A 16669-nucleotide genomic window follows, 5' to 3' on the forward strand; every position below is an offset into this window, starting at 1 on the left:
GTGGAGCTTGATCCCAGGACCCTGAGATCATGACCTGAGCCAAAGGCAGAGGCTTAACCCACTGAGCCACCAGGCGCCCCTAGTAGTCAATCTTTAATGAATATTTGTATAAAAACATGTATATATATGTATATATATATATGCATATGTATGTATGTATGTATATATATATATGAATATATGTATAAAAACATGACCCATAACGGAAATAATCAATCATAGGGACACAGAATTGACACAGATGATAGAATTAGCAGAGGATGTTAAAACTGTTTGTTGTAATTATATTCCATATGTTCAGAGAGTTAGAAATGTATAAGATGCAAAAAGATCAATATTAGACTTTTTTTTTAAGATCTTATTCATTTATTTGACAGACAGAGACCACAAGTAGGCAGAGAGGCAGGCAGAGAGAGGAGGGGAAGCAGGCTCCCTACGGAGCAGAGAGCCCAAAGCGGGGCTCAATCCCAGGACCCTGGGATCATGACCTGAGCCTAAGGCAGAGGCTTTAACCTGCTGAGACACCCGATGCCCCAAGAAAAATCAATTAATTTTTAAAAAGATGTTTATGCTTTCCCTTCTTTTCCCACAGCTCTACTTCTCCTTCAAGACCCATTTCAAATCATCCCTTTCCCAATCTCTGTTTTCTCATTTGCTTTTTTAAATTTTATTTATTTATTTATTTTTAAAGATTTTATTTATTTATTGGACAGACAGAGATCAAAGTAGGCAGAGAGGCAGGCAGAGAGAGAGGAGGAAGCAGGCTCCCCGCAGAGCAGAGAGCCAGATGTGGGGCTCCATCCCAGGACCCCGGGATCATGACCTGAGCTGAAGGCAGAGGCTTTAACCCACTGAGCCACCCAGGCGCCCCTCGTTTGCTTTTTTTTTAATTAAAGACTTTTATTTATTTATTTGACAGACAGAGATCACAAGTAGGCAGAGAGGCAGGCAGAGAGAGAAGGGAAGCAGGCTCCTTGCTGAGCAGAGAGCCTGACGCAGAGCTCAATCCCAGGACCCTGAGATCATGACCTGAGCCAAAGACAGAGGCTTAACCCACTAAGCCACCCAGGCTCATTTGCTTTTATTTGTATGTCTACTTCAGCATGTACCACAACTAGCCTTAGATCATAAGTAATTATATGTGCCTATATAATTCTATAATTTACATTTGTCTGTTATCCTTACAAATTGTGGAACACTGGACATATTTTTAATCTCCATAAATCTTTTATTGGGCCTTGTGCACAGCCAATTTGCAAATATATACTGAGTTTAAGTTGAACCCTGGAGTCTGGATACCATGTGACTGTGTGGTGTAGAGGAAAAGAGGATTGAATACTGATTCTACCAATTATTCACCTGCTACCATGCACACCTGTTGCATTACCTTGGCCAAATCATTTAATTTCTCTGACTTTCTCAGATACAAAAATGGGAACAATTAAATACCCTACTAGTTTATTAAATGACATAATATGTTTAAGAGTACTTAGCATATAGTAGTCTCATAGTAGTTTGTTTTTTTTTTAAGATTTTGTTCATTTATTTGTCAGAGAGAGAGAGAGCACAAGCAGGGGGAGCAGCAGGCTGAGGGAGAAGCAAGGAACCCAATGTGGGACTCAATCCCAGGACCCTGGGATCATGACATGAGCCAAAGACAGACGTTTAACCAACTGAGCCATTCAGGGGTCCCTCATAGTAAGTTTTTTAAATATAAAGATCCCTAACTACAAAAAGAAGAACAGAACTAACAGATGAAATGATAGGAATTTCCCAGAAATAAATGATTGGAAAGTGTATGCTAGAAATCCCACCATTTTGTAAGTTTTGATTTAAAATTAGCTCTCTCATTATGAAGAGTACATATACATACGTGTGTGTGTAAAATTTGTAATTTTGACTGACCATCTGAGAGTTGCAGATTTCTTGACATTTTCACCCATAAACACTAAAACATGTTTGCACTAAAGACTAGTATATTCTCCTATACAATTCAGTGAGTGCAACAAAGTAACTTCGATACAGTAACATTAAATTTTCCCTAATTGCCATAACTTTTTTAAATCTAGCATTTACTGAAGCATTTGTTTTGTCTTTTTACTCTTATTGATTAATTAATTAATTAAGTTTAAGTAAACTCTATATTTAATGCAGACCTCAAACTCGTAACCCTGAGATCAAGAGTTACATGCTATGCTAACTGAACCAGCCAGGGACTCCATCTTTTTGCTCTTCTTTAATTCTAGCACGATCCTATTTTTTCCCCTTTTGTCACACTGACATTGTTTTTTAAAATGCTAACATTTTTTAAGAGCCCAGGCCAATTGTGTTATAGAATGTCTCACATTCTGGATTTGACTGTCTATTCCTTCATGATTTGATTTAGGTTAAAATTTTAATCAAAGAACATTAAATAAATAATGCTGTATATTTAACATCAAATCCCAGTAGAAGGCATTCAGTTTGTCTCTTTGGTTCAGTTCATGTAGTTATCAACAGTCAGATATCTCTATTAATAAAGAATATGCTTTACCCTTTGAAATTTATAAGTAAGCTGAGAGTTGGTGGTTTGTGACTATCCTGTTCCTCAACAACACTTTATCTAATGGTATTAGTGTCCACGGATGATCTTTGCCTGAATCAGTTATTACTCTGATAGTTACAAAATGGAAATTTTGTGGGTTTTTTTTTAAGATTTTTTTTTTTAATTTATTTGACAGAGAAAGACACAGCAAGAGAGCGAACACAAGCAGGAGGAATGGCAGAAAGAGAAGCAGGCTTCCCACCAAGCAGGGAGCCAGATGTGGGGCTCAATCCCAGGACCCTGGGATCATGACCTGAGTCAAAGGCAGATGCTTAACGACTGAGCCACCCAGGCACCCCCAAAATGGTGATTTTCTATCATTACTTCCTCATTTATTAGCGGGCATTCTTCTGTAAAAGAGGTTTCCCCTTTCCCTTTTCTTTTGGAGTACTGCTATGATTCATCAATTTTTTTCTCAGTATTTTATAATTTATTACCATCATTATTCTTTTTCATAATTGAAATATCCCAGTATGACCAGTGGAAATCCTTTCAAGATGGATATCTGGTCTTTTTTATATGTCCCCATCATTCTGTAAACACTTAACTTTCTGGCACAGCATAGTTTTTGGCTAACCTTGAGCTTTCCCTGCTGGAAACCTGGAATCAGCCATTTGCCAATGAGTCCTTCCTTTGAGTGAAGAATAGTACTTGAAACCAAGTCTTGTACTCATTGTTACTGGATGATCATTAATTCTGTACCATTTCAGTGGGTAGAGCTAGAAAATGTATGCATGTTTGTGTGTGCTTGTCTTTCCTCCTTTTTTTCATATGCAAAAGATAGCATGCTACCTCCTCTTTCATGCCCTGCTTTTTTCACTTAATCATTCCATGTACATTCACAGAGCTCTTTCTCATTCTTTTTATAGTTGCACAGTAATTCCACTGTGTAACTACATCATAGCTTATGAACTGGTCTACTATGGATAAGCTCTTAAGTTATTCTAATAATTTTCTAGTACAAATAATGTCCCAACGAATAACCTTGTAGAAATTTTTTTTGTATTTGTGGAGGGGTAAGTAAATTCTCTGAAGCAAGAATGCTGGGACAAAGGGCAAATGCCTATTTACTTTTGTTAGACGTTGCCAAATTCCCTTCCAGGGAGGTTGTACCATTTTGCATTCCCAACAATAATGTATAAACCTGCCTGTTTTCTTACAGGTTTATACCATTTTAATTTCTACCAACCTCAAAACTGAGAAATGGTATTTGCCACTGAAATGGTATTCCCCCATGCAGTTTTGTGTTTCTCTTCCTATAGGTAAAGGTGAACAGTTTCTCATGTGCTTAAGAATCTTTCTCTTTTTTTTCTGTAAGTTGTCTGTTCATGTCTTTTGACTACTTGCCAGTCAGGTGTTTGGTCTTTTTCCCCCTTTATTTTTAAGAGTTACTTAGATTTAAAAAAAAAAAAAAGTTACTTAGATATTTGGGAGATTATGCCTTCATCTGGGATATATATACTGCCATATTTCCTACCATTTTGTCATTTGTCTTTTGATTTTGCTCAGACTGCTTTCCTTCTAGTCACTATGTGGTTTCATTTTTTACATTTAGATATTTGATTCCTTTGGAAATTATTATGATATATATTGTGAGGCATAAATCCAACTTGATGTTTTTCTCAAATGGCTATCTAGTTATCTCAATACCATTTATTAAAGTGTCTATCACTTCTCTAGTGGATTGAGATGCCAAGTTTTTCACATATTAAGTTTTCATATATATTTTGTTCTTTTTCTGGATTTTCTATTCTGTTACACTGATTTGTCTATTCATACACCAGCACCATAAGACAGAGAGAGAAGGAGAGAGCACGAGCATGGGAGAGGGGCAGAGAGAGAGAGGGAAGCAGGCTCTCAGCTGAACAGGGAGCCTGATCCAGGGTTTGATCCCAGGACCCTGAGATCATGACCTGAGCTAAAGGCAGACGCTTAACCAACTGAGCCATCCAGGTGCCCTGCATTTTATTTTTTAGAGAAGTTCGGGTTCATAGCAAAACTGAGTGGAAAGTACAGAGTTCGCATACACCCCTGTCCTCACACATGTACACTTCCCCCCTAGTGACATCCTGCACCATAATGGTATATTTGTTAGAATCAGTGAACCTACGCTGACTTAAGTATCACATTAAGTCAATAATTTACATTAGGTTTCATTCTTGGTGTTAGATATTCTTCGAGTGTTAGACAAATGTATAAGGATATATATTCACTTTTGCAGTATCATACACAATAGTTTCATTGCCCTAAAACAAGCTTCTGTGCTTTGCCTATTCATCCCTCCTTCCTCCTAAGCCCTGGCAACACTGATCTTTTAACTGTCTCTGTAGTTTTTGCCTTTTCCAGAATATCATATAGTTGGAACCATACGGTATCTCGCCTCTCCAGACTGGCTTCTTCCACTTAGTAATATGTGCTTGTTTCCTCTGTATCTCTTCATGACTTGACAACTCATTTCCTTTAAGAGCTGACTAATATTCCAGCGTCTGGATGTACCACAGCTTATCCACTCACCCACTGAAGAACATCTTAGTTGCTTCCAAGTCGTGGCAATTATAAATAAAACTGCTATAAATATGTGTGCAGCTTTTTGTGTGGACATACGTTTTCAGCTCTTTTGGATAGATATCAAGGAGCACTATCACTGGATTGTATAAAAATATGTTTAGTTTTGTAGAAACCTCCAACTGTCTTCAAAGGAAATCTACCATTTTGTAGTCTCACCCTCAGTGAATGAGAACCCTATTGCACCATATCCTCTCCAGCATTTGGAACTGTCCATGTTTCAGATTTCGGGTATTTTAATAGGTGTTTAGTAGTATGTCATTGTTTTAATTTGCAGTACTCTATGACACGTGATATTGAACATCTTTTCAAGTGCTTCCTCGTCATCTGTATACCTTCTCTGACTAGGTATCTGCTCAGGTCTTCCACCCATTTTTTAATCTAAGTTGTCATTTTCTTGTTGGGCTATCTCATTTTCTTATTGTTGAATCCTTTGTATATTTGGGATAAGTGTTTCTCAGATGTGTTTTTTGCAAACATTTGCTTCCATTTTGTGGCTTGTCTTATCATTCTCTTGAAAATTATCTTTTCCGGACAAGATTTTTAAATTTTAATGAAGTCCAGCTTATCCATTATTTATGTCATAGATCATGGCTTTGGTGTTATTTCTAAAATGTCATTGCATAGCCAATGATACCTGGATTTTTCCTATATTATCGTCTAGGAGCTTTATAGCTTTGTGTTTGCATTTAGGTTTGTGATCCATTTTGAGTTAATTTTTGTAAAGGATGTAAGGTTTGTGTCTAGATTCTTTTTCCTATATGGATGCCTAACTTCAGGACCACTTATTTTAAAAAACTGTCTTTACTCCATTGCATTGTTTTTCTCCTTTGTCAAAGATCGGTTGACTATATTTATGTGAGTCTACTTCTGGGCTCTTTATTCTGGTCCATTTATCTATTATTTTGCCAATACTACACTGCTTTGATCACTGTAGCTTTATAGTAAATCTTAAAGTCAAGTAGTATTAATTCTCTGATTTTGTTCTCCTTCAGTAGTGAGATGGCTATTCTGGGTCTTTTGCCTCTCCATATAGACTTGAAAATCAGTTTGTTTATAACCACAAGATACCTTTCTGAGATTTTGATTGAGATTGCATTGAATCTGTAAATCAAATTGAGATGAACTGACATCTTGATGATATTCAGTCTTCTTATCCATGAACATGGACTATCTCTCCATTTGTCATTTCTTTGTTATCTTTCATCAGTTTTGTAGTTTCCCTCACACAGGTCTTATATTTCATTACATTTATACATAATTATTTCCTTTGAGGGGGCTGCTAATGTAAATCATGTGTTTTTAATTTCAAATTCCACTTGTTCTTTGAAATACATATGCGATTGATATTTGCATATTAACTTCATATCCTACAACCTTGCTATAATTACTTATTAGTTCCAGGAGTTTTATCATTTATTTTAGATTTTCTATATATATAGATATTCATTTCATCTGTAAACAAAGACATTCTTGTTACTTCCTTCCCAAACTATATACTTCTTTTCTTGTCGCATTAGTAGGATTTCCTGTATGAGGTCGAAAAGCAATAATGAGAGGGACATCCTTGCCTTGTTCCTAATCTTAGTGGGAAAGGTTATTTCTCACCACTAAGTATGATATTAGCTATGGGATTTTTATGGATAATGATTATTAAGTTGAGGAAGTTCCCTTCTATTCCTAGCTTACTGAGAGTTTTTATCACAAATGGGTGTTGGGTTTTGTCAAATGTTTTCTCTGTACTTATTGATATGATCATATGATTTTTATTTTCTAGTCTATTGATACGATGGATCACATTCATTCATTTTTAATGTTAACAGTCTTGCATACTTGAGTAAAATCCTACTTACTCAAGGTGTAGAACTCTTTTTATATATTATTGAATTAGATATGCTAATATATTGTTAAGGATTTTGAGTCTATTTTCACAAGATACACTGGACTTCTTATATCGTCTTTGTTTGGTTTTGATATTAGTGTAGTGTTGGCCTCAAAGAATGAGTTAGGAACTATTCCCTCTGCTTCTATTTTCTAGAAAAGATTATGGAGATATTTTTTCCTTTAAATGGTATGATTTATTTTTTCCTTTAAATGGTATAATTTTTTTTTTCCTTTAAATGGTATAATTCAGGGCACCTGGGTGGCTTAGTAGGTTAAAGCCTCTGCCTTCAGCTCAGGTCATGATCCCAGGGTCCTGGGATCGAGCCCCACATAGGGTTCTCTGCTCAGTAGGGAGCCCGCTTCCTCCTCTCTCTGCCTATCTCTCTGCCTACTTGTGATCTCTGTCTGTCAAATAAATAAATAAAATCTTTAAAATAAATATATAAATAAATAGTATAATTCACCAGTGAATCTTATCTGGGCCTGGTGCTTTCTGTTTTGTAAGGTTACTAACTATTGATTCGATTTTAAGTTTTCATATATAGGACTATTTAGATGTCTATTACTTTATGTGTGTGTTTTGGCAGATTATATCTTCCAAAAAATTGGTCCCTTTCTTTTTTTTTTTTTAAAGATTTTATTTATTTATTTGACAGACAGAGATCACAAGTAGGCAGAGAGGCAGGCAGAGAGAGAGGAAGGGAAGCAGGCTCCCTGCCAAGCAGAGAGCCCGATGCAGGACTCGATCCCAGGACCCTGAGATCACGACCTGAGCCGAAGGCAGCGGCTTAACCCACTGAGCCACCCAGGCGCCCCAAATTGGTCCCTTTCATCCTGGTTACCAAATTTGTGGGCACAGAGTTGTTCATAAGAATATTCCTTTATTTTCCTTTTAATGGGCATGGGATTTGTAGTGATATCCCCCCTTTAATTTCTGATATTAGTAATATGTGTCTTTTTTCTTAGATAGCGTGGTTTGAGGCTTATTGATTTTATAATTTTATCAAAGAACCAGATTTGGTTTTGTTGATTTTATTTATTTTTTTTCTTTTCTATTGCATTGATTTCTCCTCTAATTTTTATTATTTCTTTTCTTCTATTTACCTTGGATTTAATTTCCTCCTCTTTTTCTAGTTTCCAAAGGTGGAAGGCTTTATTGATTTTAGATCTTTCTTCTTTTCTTTTCTTTTTTTTTTTTAAAGATTTTATTTATTTATTTGACAGAGAAATAGCACAAGTAAGCAGAGCAGCAGGCAGAGGGAGAGAGAGAAGCAGGCTCTCCGCTGAGCAGGGAGCCCAAGGCGGGGCTCAATCCCAGGATCCTGGAATCATGATCTGAGCCAAAGGCAGAGGCTTAACCCACTGAGCCACCCAGGTGCCCCTCTTCTTTTCTAATATATATATTTGATGCTGTAAATTCCTCTAAGTACTGCTCTCACTGTATACCATGAACTTTGGTAAGTTGTATTTTCACTTAGTTCAAAATATTTTAAAAACTTATTCTTGCATTTTCTTCTTCAACTCATGCATTATTCAGAATTGTGTTGACTGATCTTCAAGTATTTTGAGATTTTCCTGCTATCTTTCTGTTGTTTCTAGTTTAATTCCATTGTGGTCTAAAATCACATATCTTCATATGGCTAACACTGTCTTGTCTTTTCTTTCTCTCTCTCTCTCTCTCTTTTTTTTTTGAGAGACAGTGTGTGAGTGGGGAGGGGCCGAGGGAGAGGAAGAGAGAATCTTCATCAGGCTCCACACTGGCAGTGACACAGGGCTCAATTTCACTACCCTGAGTTCATAACCTGAACCAAATTCAGGAGATGGATGCTTAAACGATTGAGCCACCCAGGTGCCCCAGTACTGCTAACATTTTCAAACATCTCCCTCTCTACTGACTCCCTTTACCCTATAAAATTGCTCAAATCGCTTTCTGAAAATAAACAAGAAATACACTTCCCCCTGGCTTGCATTTATCTTGAATAGTTTCATCTCCTTTCTCTTCTCTGACAAGTCTCTTGATGTCTGTATGTCTTCCCTTGCCAGTTCACTTGACAATTCACTCCAATAAAAAGTAATCTGATGACTATCATTGATAGACCCCACATTACAAGTTCAATAGAACCTTTTTTTTTTTAATTTTTACGAGTCCTTCTGGATGAATGTACATTACTGCTTACTCCCTGTTCAAGACTCTTGGATGAATTTATATAACTGATTACTTACTCCTTGTTCAAGACTCTTTGGCTTTTAGGTCACTCTCCTCCTAGCTTCTGACCTCAGCAACACGTTCTTCTCTTTCCTAAACTCTCACTTGGAGCGATCTCTTTATTTTCATGGTTTCAAACATAAACATTTTACTGAATGAGCCAACTGTATGTGGTGCTATTTCCCGCTGAAATTCCAAACTGGGCTTTCTTTGCCCTGGATAAAATCTCAGGAAGGAGCCAGAACTTCTCCAGACCCTTTGTCACAAAAACAATCTTATCATAAGAACATTAAAATTTTCAGCCCATCTAATGTTATATCAAAATCTAACACTTCACTTAAATGAAAGCATCTCCCTACCCTCTCCCAGTTTGAGTCTGTGATGTAAGATTGAATATATTCTCTTTAAGTGTGGCAGTGAACTCTGTCCTTTTTTTTCTCTCTGGCATTTCTTGTGTCATCTCCCCTCATTGTAGTATAAGCTTCTTCTTATAGGAGATATCACATCTGATTTGAGTGGGGCTGACCCCACTGGCGCCCAGGAGACAAGAGTCAGCCCAGGCCTAACCAACCAGGATACCTCACCTCTCTCATCACTGATGAGTTGAGAGGTAGAGTTCATTAGAGCTAAGCCAACTGGAGCTGTTCCCAGATATTTGCTGCTAGAACTAGGGATACTTAGCTGGTAGGATGGATATGAGTCTTGAGACTAGTGGCCATTCTGCTCACCACAAAGACTGACAGAAAAAGAGCCCTGCATATCAGTTGAGACTCTGTGAACTCATCTGAGATAGATTTTACAACTTTCACTTGAAAAAGGCATGACAGATGACTTACAGGAAATTTAAAATCTTGAAACATTTCCAAAATGAATTATTTTTTCTTGCCCTTCTACTTTCACTCCTTCTATCTCTACGAACTCTCATATTTCCAAGTAAAAAAACCTGGCACTCAACTCTTTCCTTGTCTCCTGCATAAAACTGTTCTCAGTTCTGGGTGCCTGGATGGTTCAGCTGTTTAAATGACTGCCTTCAGCTCAGGTCATGATCCTGGAGTCCCAGGATCAAGTCTCATATTGGGCTCCCTGCTCAGAAAGGAGTCTGTTTCTCCCTCTGACCCTCCCTCTCTCATGCTCTCTCTCTCTCCCTCTCCCATTCTATCTCTCAAATAAATAAATAAAATTAAAAAAAAAAAACAACCCCAAACACAAATCTCAGTTCTATCTGTTCCCCATTCTAAATATCTCTAGAGTTCTTCCTTTTCTTTCTGCACATGCCCTGGTCCAAGTTCTCTTCCACCACTTGTCAGATCCTTACAATAGCCTCTTTTTCTGATTTTTCTTCTGTGATCTTACCTGATTAAAACTGTTCAGTCACCAGAGCTGTCATGCCAAAACACAAATCTGGCCTTACCACTTCCCATCTGAAAATACCTCAAATTTGATAAATGGTTTCTAAAATAAAGTCCAACCTGCTCATCAACTAACAAAGCCTTCCATGACCAGGTCTTGCCTGCCTCTTGTCTCCCACTTCCTTCCATCCAATTTATATTGGGCAATACCAAACTGTTACCTCCTGTTGACACCAATTACACAGTTCCTGCTCCCTCTGCCTGGAATGCCTCTCTTGTATCCCTTTTCACCTCTGCTAGGGCCTTAGTTCTTCTAGATAGCTGTTTTTAGCTGCTAGGCAAGGCCAAGAGCCCCCTACTTATGATCCTGTAATAGCCAGTAAGTAGCTTTTTCCATATTCTAGCAAAATCCTTTCTTTCATCTGTCTTTCTGATTGTAAGCAATGTTAATATGTGGACGTATCTTACTCATCTTTATATCCCCAGTGCCTGGCATTCAATATATGCTTTTTGATAAAATTTCAAGTTCCACAGTTTAAAATGAATCAATTTGATTAGAGTTATTTTTATTTTAAAACTCTATTGACATGGGTCATTAAGAGAATATATTTGGAAGGACAATACTGTGTATTAGGTAAAGAATTCAATCTGTAGAGTCAGACAGTTGGAGTTCCCAAGGTAGAATTCTGATCCTGCTGTGGTTATGCACAAGCTGTTTGACTTTGGCAAATTACCTAACTTCTCTAGGCCTGTTTTCTTACCTGTAAAATGAGAATTGTTTTATGTACTTCATAGTGCTGCATTAAAGATTATATAATCCAAGAAATACAAGTGCCTCTTACACTGCCTATATGGCACATACAAACATTCCATCCCAAGTAGCTGGTGTCATTATTGTTATTAATAAAGGCAGGTCTGGAAAGATGCCACATGTGGGGAAGAACACTGGGTGGGGCAGGGAAAGGCAACATCCCAACCTTGAAACTCTGTCTATAGCAAGCTCAGTTCAAAGCAGAGTCTGGTTCATAGACCAGATTATTCTATGTTCACAAGAAACTGGGGGATCTTGTTATAGGTATTTCTCAGTCACTGACACACACACCCCACTCCTTATCTCTAGCTAACATGTCATCTGCCCACTGGAGAGAGAACTTAGAGTAATTCAGAAGAAAAATTAGCTATTGCCTGCCACCTATATAATTCTATGTGGTTTACAAAACTTCTTCAGATTCATGATTCATCTAGACTCTGTCACAAACCGTGGGTTGGCATTTTTGTCTCCATTTTATAGGTAATAGAACCAAGATTCATAGAAGTTTAAATAACCAACTCCAAGTCATGGAAACTAGGATGTTGCTGAGTTAGGATTCAAATGAAGGCCTTTTGATTCTAAGTCTAGGGCCTTTTCTAACACACGGTAAGAGATCAGGCAAAAGGGAACACAAAAATGGGATGGGGATGTAAGGCAGAAAGGCCATAGGATAAGAAAGAACTAGCTGGCAAGGACAAAATCAGAAGGGCTACCATCCCTCCTAAGGAGTAGAAGAATGATAAATACGTGTTGGGGCAATGAAGGCCTTATGAGCATGTGAAGAGGGTAATATGAATTATGAATATGAATTATTTTCCTTTGGCAAGGAAAATAACTTATCTGGAAAGCTTTGAAGAAATCATTGACTCTCCATTTTACAGATGAAAAAGTCCAGATGTAGGGAGATACCTGATCACCCTTCAGTTTCATACCATTAATGGGAGAGCCAGTCCAAAGACTAGCCACAACTTACTGGTATCAGTGTGTTAAAATCTTGAAATGCCTTTCCCTTTTTAAAAATAGCTTTACTGGGGAGGTGATAGCTGGCTGGTTGGCTCAGTCCATAGAGCACGCGACTCTTGATCTTGGAGCCATGAGTTTCAGCCTCATGAGCATAGAGATCACTTAAAAAATAAAAAACAAAAAAAATTTTTAAAAATAGCTTTTGGGGATATAATTCATATACCATAAATTTCACCCATAATAATTACTCAATAATTTTGAGTAAATTTATACAGTTGGATAACCATCACAATCCAGTTTTAGAACATTTCTGTTCTAAAAAAACACTGAAATACTTCAGTAGTGGTTAGTAAATAGCCACTTCCCTCAAATCCCCAAAAGAATCACCCTTCAATTCTCTGAATCACTCCAGACCTCTCTATGATCTATATACAGTATCTGGTCCACAGAGGAAGGAGCATCCATGTCCTTGCCCCAACACTGAGCAGCTTCTGTTCTTCCTGGTTGGTACCTTTGCTACATCTGTGCCCCATCTGTTGTTAAATAATGTTTGTGTCACCCCTGGAAGGATCAAGGCAAGCATTTAACTCCTCTGGTTCCTGATCCGAGCTTTTCACATAACACCCTGCTTTTCAGAAAGATAGAAAATTAAGTAAGTGAACAAAAGAAAACAAGAGCTATGAAATTATGTCTACATACAAGATAGACAGGTTTTGAAAGGTCAAGAGATTGAGCTGGTATTTATAGTGATGGTTACCTCTTCAGTAAAGGTATTCTTATCTTGAGGTTTATACACTTCTGGTAATGGATGAACTTCTGAAGATCAGGTACCTCCCTGAAATACAAAATTTCATGAGTATGCACATTTTTCTGTGGAGTGGGTCCATGGACCAAAAAAAAAAAAAAAAAAAAAAGCCTAACTTGCTAGGAACATGTTTGGTGAGAGGTTTGGGGGAGAAGTAAAAAAGGAATGTGCTCAAAGAGTACATACATGGGGAAAAGAATTTTAGCTAAAGGGATAGGGAAAAGAAAGAAAGTGAAGACAAAGATCTCCTGATTCACGGTTTTATTTACAAGCCAGATATGTATGTGAATCAACTATTTTGACATGTAGAATAAGTCACACAGATTAGGTCACATAAATAAACACTTGATTATTTTGCTAACTTTCTTTGTCCTCTGTTAGGAGATTCACATGAAATGACTAATTTGGGTTATGCTTTTCCTAAAGTACCACTCTCAATTGTAAATCTGGAGTTTTGGTACTTCATTAAATCCCACCTATGGCTCAACTGGATTACATTAGCATTTTAAAATTGTTAACTATGGCCTGCCAGTAGGGCTACATAAATTACAATGAAGTCAAGTTCATTCCTAGTATAGCTATAAATGTGAGTTTTAAATTCAAAATAGTACATCATTCCCATTGCATTTTATCTTAGACTTTTAAAGATGGTATTTTGGACATATTTAAATTTTTGATGATGTCTACTAGGCACATGGAATTTGAAATCTGGAAGAAAACTTGGAAGATTATGCAGTCTGATTTGTTCATTTTATTGATAAATAAACCCAGAGAGATTAAGAGCCCTGACCAAGCTTGCTCGTGACAGAGCTAGGACAAGGCTACAAACATTGGATTCTTAGCTTGGTGCCTTTTCCAACATTCATTTGACAAACTAATGGTTACTGAACTGTGACATTTTTCTGATGATATCAGTCAGTACAAGAATATGAACAAACCGTCTTGAGCCTGTGGAGACAGGCTCAAGCAAAGACTCAACTCTTCCTTTTCACACTCTGACAAGAGGATTCTCATAAGACTGCTCCTAACTCTCCAGTCTAGTGAATCACTAGAACTCAAACATTCATAAATTATGTAATATTATCAATATTGTGGCATTTGCCCAATGATCACTTTGTGAGTTCTCCAAGTTACTGGACTCTGGTTTCCAATATTTCCTCCCCTTTTCTGCCAGAAAGTTCAGCTGCTTTTAGTATTCTGTGTCACAGCCTCTACCTTTGCCTTGGTGGGGACAACGTCAGGCACAAACATAGCTTGTGCATGCCCTCTTTTTTTTTTTTTTTGTCCTCCAGGGAGGTTGAGGTGGGGTAGTTTGTGAGATGAGGGAGAATCACCTTCTTGAACATGATGGTCATTTGTAATTGATGTGGAAATAAAAAAATTATCAAATCTAAGAAAAATAATAATAATCGCTTAATATAATCTAATATGCATTTTATGTTTAAATTTCTCCAATTGTTTCAAAAATATCTTCTTTACAGTTGGTTTGAGTCAGGATCCAAACAAGGTTAACATGACTGCATTGGGTTAATATGTCTCTTAAGTATCTTTTTTCGCAAACGGTGCTATTAAAAAGATTCTTTAAGGGCATGGGAAATTTTAATTTTACTATTATTGAACTGTTTTCCAAAGTGATTGTCCAAATTTGCTCCTATAGAGCTCTTATAGAGAGCTTCACTCTGCTTTTGGTATTGTCAGACATTTTGCCTGTTGCCTATGTGATAGCAAGCCCCATACTGTAAAGAAATATGTAAGCCTTATCTTCAAACACTGCATAAGTCAAATGTTTTAGACAGAAAAATATTATGCTCCCTGGAGATACTATATGTTCCACCCCATCTGAAAGTCACTGTTTTAGCTCCTGAGTACATCAGGATCTTTCCATTATATATTAATAAAAACATGAAGAAGATAGTAAGCATATACCACTTAACATTTCCCAGGAAAGGTATGACTGGTACTGACTTTTCCCTCCCCTGAAGGTCCTTTTTAAAAGGACCTTTTTAACATAAAGCCCAAGGGACCAGATGTTGATTTTACTGAGGAGTGTTAAGAATTCTGTTGACTCCCTTTTCTTATTCATATGTCATGGCAGGTTGTTGGTTCTGACGATGTCACAATTCTTTGCTTGTGGAGTCATCTGATGTCACTTATACCTTAGGAAGAATCAAAATAAAATGAACTTTAGATGGTAAAACTTGATCTTCTGGAGAAATTTTCAGAGATCATGGGGATAAAGATCTCCAGAAGAAAATATATATGGAAAAACTTTCCACTTTCATTGAGATATATGGGTTTTACTCACAGTTGAAATGTTAACAACACAACTGAGCTGACACCAGATACCTTCCAGATGATTCCCTGGTTGCTAAGAGCCTCCAAACATTCCTCAAGGACACCTTTTGCACAACAAAGGGAAAACCAGCCCATTTCTGGCACTAGGATGGAATTCTAAGAGGAAAAAGCAAACCAGTGTAACTTTCTCTCCATCAATTAAGAACAGTTGGTTTAATATTACACTATAGGATAACTGGTGTATTTTAAAGATCTTTTTCTTTTTTGAACACATTTTACATTAGGGAATTTCCTGGAGAACATAACGATTTTTTTTAAAAGATTTTATTTACTTATTGTCAGAGAGAGAGATCACAAGTAGGCACAGAGGCAGGCAGAGAGAGAGGGGGGTAAGCAGGCTCCCCGCTGAGCAGAGAGCCCGATGGGGGGCTCCATCCCAGGACCCTGAGATCATGACCTGAGCCAAAGGCAGAGGCTTAACCCAGGTGCCCCGATTTTTTTTTTTTTTTTTTTTAAGATTATTTGAGAGAGAGCCAGCACCAGCAGGGGAGAGGCAGAGGGAGAGAGAAAGGGAGAAGCAGACTCTCCACTGAGCCGGGAGCCCCACGTGGGGGGCTCAATCCCACACCCCTGGGATCATGACCAGAGGTGAAGTCAGGTGCTTAACCGACTGAGCCACGCAGGGGCCCCCAAAATGACCTATCTTTAGAGTGGGAAGGAGGATATTCTACATTGCTCTTATATTTAAGTCTTACAGAAATTTCTTAAAAAGAGCTCCAAGTTATTAAAATGACAGATTTCAAGCTTTTGTTCTGCTAAAGTAAAAGCCTACTACTCAATATGTCAGCCATTTAAATTTTCAAAAGAGCAAGAACAGGATGTGTAAGTCTTTGGCTTCCATTTTCCTCTTAACCAATGACATCTTCAGTTTTTGGAAAGCTTTTTTAAATGTGGCTTCCGATAAATGTTGGCAGAACTGGTGCATTCCCAGAATAAATACTGAATGCTCAGCTTTCCCTATTCAAATACATCCCTAGGTCGAATGACCTCAAAACTGCCCACTGTGAAACAGGCAGAGTCCAGATGTGATAGAAGGGGTAAGTGTATCCTCAAAGTGCACTGGTACATTAAAAAAAAAAAAAAAATCACGTCTAGGGTCAAATCTCTAAACAAATGTGGATGTCATAACCGTAACTATTACTGACAC

The 16669-nt window shown here is 37.5% G+C and overlaps 1 long non-coding RNA gene across 1 annotated transcript; it reads right to left on the reverse strand.

The window, feature by feature from the left end:
• Positions 1 to 11783: 11783 nt before the first annotated feature.
• Positions 11784 to 15560, reverse strand: LOC116874562. The gene is made up of 3 exons (XR_004384025.1): positions 15473 to 15560; positions 13120 to 13197; positions 11784 to 12523 (listed from the first exon to the last, which is right to left on the reverse strand). It is a non-coding gene; the product is annotated as an uncharacterized LOC116874562 (long non-coding RNA).
• Positions 15561 to 16669: the final 1109 nt, after the last annotated feature.

Source organism: Lontra canadensis, unplaced genomic scaffold (assembly GCF_010015895.1).
Source record: "Lontra canadensis isolate GAN:19392208 unplaced genomic scaffold, GSC_riverotter_1.0 scaffold37, whole genome shotgun sequence".
NCBI classification, from domain to species: Eukaryota; Metazoa; Chordata; class Mammalia; order Carnivora; family Mustelidae; genus Lontra; species Lontra canadensis.